Source organism: Bidens hawaiensis, unplaced genomic scaffold, assembly GCF_021521415.1.
Source record: "Bidens hawaiensis isolate Kalapana, Puna unplaced genomic scaffold, B.hawaiensis_p1.1 tig00419492_1, whole genome shotgun sequence".
NCBI classification, from domain to species: domain Eukaryota; kingdom Viridiplantae; phylum Streptophyta; class Magnoliopsida; order Asterales; family Asteraceae; genus Bidens; species Bidens hawaiensis.
Window position 1 is genome coordinate 89,358 of NW_027504879.1, and position 5,337 is coordinate 94,694.

Sequence of the window (5,337 nt, forward strand, 5' to 3'; positions counted from 1 at the left end):
CAAGGTCATCCTGAATGACACTTGTATGAATCAGATTCTTTGCAACAAAAACATTGTATGATTCTGTAAACATAGATAGTAAAGCCTGTGTTTCATTTCCTTGACCACTTCCACCACCAGTATAAGGTACATGCCCACTTGCCATTGAGGCAGTATTAGTGTCATCAATTAGTTGGACATTGAACCTTTGTTAGTTACCATGGTGACTTGTGCTACCACCAACAAAAGATTTGGGTGTATCAACACCATGCTCAACTGGTTCTTCTATAATGGGTATCTATTGTTGGTTCTTGGTTGACAAGTTGCCCATAGGTGCATGAGAGCATTAGTGACCTGAAAACATGGCTTCTCTTCTTTGATCATTTCATTTTCAATCATGTCTATCTCTGCAGCCTGAATGAAGCACACTACATCATCCACCTTCAGATCATTGAAATTTGGCTTTTGAAGGATGAATTTGCAGGCAGTGTACCACTCCTTAGGCATCTAGTTAAGCAGCTTGGTATTCAAGTCAAAGTCAGTAATGACATAATCAGTGGTTATTAGCTCATTCACAATTGCTAAGAATCTTTCCAGAATTGACTTCAATCTCTCTCCTTCCTTATATTTGAATCTCTCTAGCTGTTGCTTGAGTCTTTGCTTCTTGATGTTCTTCAATTCAGTGTTTCCCTCAAACATTTCAAGGATTGCATCATACATAGCCTTAGCTGTGGTGTGATTTGCAACCTTGGTCAATATTTCCCATGACAGACCAAGCTTTATCATGGCTAAGGCCCTGTCATCCACTTTTTTCATTCTGTCTCTTACAGCAGCAGTAGCATTAGCACCATCAGTAGTGTCTTGTGGACCATTCTTGATTAAATTCCACATATCCACATTATTATAGCAAGCAGCTGCTTCAAATAAGACCTTCCATTTTGTGAAGTTTTCCTGTCCAAAGAGTCTAGGAATCTTATTAGTAGAGACTTCTTGTTCTTCGTAACCAGACATTTTAAAAACAAAATTAGTATATTTGTAAAAGACAAGTTTTAAAACAATCAAATCTGAAAACCGGTTGTTCAGATCTGATGAATCTGGTGCGAATAGAAAAAGAATTAGAGCACAAGATTTAAACTTTAACTGAAATAAGGAAGAGAAAACACTGGATAGATGTAGATCTGGAAAGGAATGAAGAACAGAGCAGCTGACGTCACTCTTTAATGGAACAGTATTCTGCTTACGTCATTGTTCTTCAAATCTTTAATCAGAAACAATTTCTTACTAAAATAGCAGTGACCAGCTCGGATACCACTTGTCAGGTCCCCGATTGTAGGTAGATCTTACACAAATCAAGTCATAACTCACACAATGATGTGTTGACAAGAGATTTAATGACGGGTTTCTATATTTAGAAAGAAAACCGTTTGATAAAGGCGGAATCAATAACAAACGATTTTGTTGCTGGATAATAATGAAAGGTAACTAACACACAAGATTCACTCAAAAGATTTCCATTCATATAAAGTTAATCATACAAATGATAATCTATCTAGGGTTTCTTGATGGGAAAGTTATGTCCGTACAAATCTTAAGAACGGCAGTCACTCAATAAATGTTCTTTCTAATATCGTATTCAGCCGCCTTTCCCCTCCGTCCTCTTTGAGGTGTGACCTAATTAATCCTTTTATAGGCCTGACACCTCAGGACAGTTGTCATTCCTTCTAGAAACCCTAAATATAACGTACATATTCAAAATAATCCTAAGTGTAATACAAGTCTTTCGGGTAGGCTTTGTAGAAGTAGACTTCTCCGAGTAGACTTTGTGCTCTGCCTTCCTTGTTAGACTTGGTAACCTTGAAGTGTGCCCGGGAATAGTTCTCCGGGTATGCTTTACTTGAAATATTTTCCAAAGGAAAATACTCACCAAGCAGACTTCAATCTTCTTGATTATATCAGACTATGCCCGACATAATCCAACTAGCAACCTTGTTCTTCAATGGTCTCATTAACTCTTTTCTTGGAATAAGCTTATTAGCAAAGTGTGCTTGGGATTACTATACCTTGCTTGAGTTGAACCTTTCCCGATGTGACTTGAGATATTTCATTTCTTATCAAGCTTACTCGGACCACTGTATTATTGAAGAATACCTTGCCCGATCTTCCAAACACTTGGTTTCCTGAGCTTGGTTAGCCAAGATCTTACTCTGAAGTAAACCTTACTCGGCTATGAAGAACAAACCTGCTTGATATAGTGAACCTTGCCCGGGTATACACTAAAAGTGAACCCTTCCCGGATATCCACTAAAGAAGACTTCTAGAAGATAACCTTGCCCGATAGGCAAAATATCATGCCCGGCTAAGTAAAAGCTTGCTCGGATGTATTAGGTGTTCCCGGTTCCATACTTAGTCTTTTCTGAGGAGGTTGAGAAGATTCCAATCTTCCATATGATTAGTTTTAGGTCAAATCTTGACTCAACACTTCATCTTCATAAACAAAAGACGTGTTCATCTCAGGAAACGTCGGATCCTGTAAGAATTCTTCATCGTTTATTACCTCCATGTCATCCTCATCTTCCAAAGCATTAAGCTCTTCATCATTCAAACCCAGCAGTATTGAAACCTGCTCACGTGTCAGGGACCTATCAACAAAATGTCCCTCCTCAATCTCATCTGCATTCACCATACTCCTCACCACCCCCGTATTATCCACAAATATAACAGTATTAGCCTTTATCGACTCGATTGGTTGTACACTCGTCGAGTCGTGATAAACAACCACCTGTTTATCCAAATTCCCAAAACCACTCGTTCCAGCACTATAGGATGAGCCGTGAGCTTGTTTCGGCTCATTACCTCTAGTACCCGAGGCATCAGGGTCATCGTCATCGTTCTTCAGATTTTTGAGTTGTTCGTCCTTGCATGTGAGCTGAAGAATTAGATCCTCGTGTTCCGTGATTTTCACCCCCTGAGATGTAACAATCTCACGTAGCTCCTTTGTCTCTTTCTGACAGTATGAGAAAAATCCCATCAAACGCCTTTGATTAAGTTACATATGCTCTTGAGCTTGACGATCAGCCGCCATTTGATTCTCATAAAGATGAATCAAACTCAAGAGCATGTTCATTTGATTCTCCTGGGGCATAGCATGAAAAGATAGAAAGATCGACTGCACAGGACCTTGAGGACAATTAAGCCTCATGAACGAAATGTCCAAAGGATGTGTTGGCATCATAGTCGGTGTTGGAGAAACCACCGATGTAGCAACAGTAGGCCTTAGTAATGTAGATAAGACAGATTGAGGAATCATACCAAGCCTAGGATCCGAAGTAAGTGTAGTCATCAAAGTCAGTTCCGGGGTGCTAGTACTCCTAGTAGTAAGCGGTACCGCCGGTCTTTGAGAAGCAAATGACCTTGGAACTTGAGGACCAAATGATACACCAGCACCTTGTGTTATACGAAGTTTGGATGGCTCGTCAGAAGCAATCTCTTTACCCTTTCGTTTATGTGGTGCAGCAGATGAACTTGCCACCACAACCTCAACTTGATGTTGGTCACCCCTTGACCAACATTGTAACATCCCATTTTTCGAGTGTCGGTTAATAAATGAAATATGAGTTATTATGAGTCGGGCTAGTGTTAGGAAAATGGATATGGGTTATGGACTTGGGTTATGAAAGAAAGAAGGAAAGACCATGGGCTTAAGCCCATGATCAATAAATATATATATATATATATACCTTTAATCACCCATTTAATTTCATTTAACACATATTCCATACACCATCAAAACACACACTTAAGCTCTCTCTCTAGTCTCTCTCACTCTCTAGCCGAGCATAGAAGAAGAATCGATCCCGACCTAAGGTAATGATAGTATGATGTTAAACCCGTTAGTTATGGTCACAAAATGACGAGCCGACACCGTTAAACCGTTTAAGTCATAAGATCCGGATGGAATCGGGTATAAACCGAGCCTAAGATGAGCTTATGGATCACCCTAGCTCAGATCTAAATCGAATGGGGTGAAAAACGGTGTAAAATGGGGTAAACCGCGTTTTTCCGGCCACTGCCCGGTTTTCCAGCACGGCGGCGTCGGAAAGGCGGCGCAGGTATTTAAGGATGTCAGAGAATGTTTCTGACATTCTCTGACATAACCTAACCCTAATTCATTACGGGAGGATAACGAATGAGCTTCAATTCGTTGTGTGGTTCGTTACGGAAGAACCCTCGTTCGTTAGGCCAGTTCGTTAAGGAAGAATAACGAAGTAGTTGAGCAATTCGCTATGATTCCCAGTTCGCTATGAAAGACCACTTCGCTAGAGTTCAATTCGTTAAGATGGTCCATAAGTGGTGATTCGTTATGATATAACGACTCAGAACTCCATTCGTTATAGAACTCTAATTCGTTAAAGAATTGAATAACGAATCAGATAACTGAAAAACGAACTAAGTTTACAAGAATGGCTGAAATGGTCCCTAGACTTAGAAAAAGAATGATTTAATTACAAAGAAGCCCTTGAACTTTTAAGTAGCAAATTAATTAATGATTCAAAAAGCTAATGGGAAATGTGATAAGATAGCTCGACCCCAGCCAGGGGCTCTGCCCCTTGGACCCTGCTAGGGGCTGCCACCCCTAGACCCCGCTGCCAATGGCGCTGCCCCCGGACCCCCGTTCGTTGAGGGTTATAATTGGACTAGAAATACGATATGGATAGTGATAGTAATTAATATGCGTAATTGTTATACAGTTAGTCGTGCACAGCTAAAGAGGGGAATAACCGTAAACGGTGAACGCAACCGCATTGAGGTGAGTTTCTAGCCCCACTTCTATGTAATGTTTTCAGGGTTGTGTGCATACTAGATGTGATAGTTAATACACTTACCTTAGGTGGTAAGTGTATGCCTTGTATGATTTATGTATGATGATTGCTTTACGGTGTGTGAACGATCTTCGGATATTGCATGTGTCGTCAAGTGGTAGTTAAAGGTATGATTGATATGTATGATGTATGAATGACGTATGTATGAACATATATGATGTATGAATAATGTATGTATGATATGTTGATGGTACGTGAACGCTCTTCGGAGATTGCACGTATTGTCAAAGAAAGTATGTAAAAGACAGGTATGTTATAGTAGTACGAAGGTAGGGAACCGACCCTAATAGTATCGGCGAATGAAGGGAACTGACCCTAATAGTATCGGCGAATGAAGGGAATCGACCCTAATAGTATCGGCGAATGTAGGGAACCGACCCTAATAGTATCGGCGAATGTAGGGAACCGACCCTAATAGTATCGGCGAAGTTGATAGGGTGAAATGCTCTTAAAAACGTATAGGCACGAATGGAAGTAT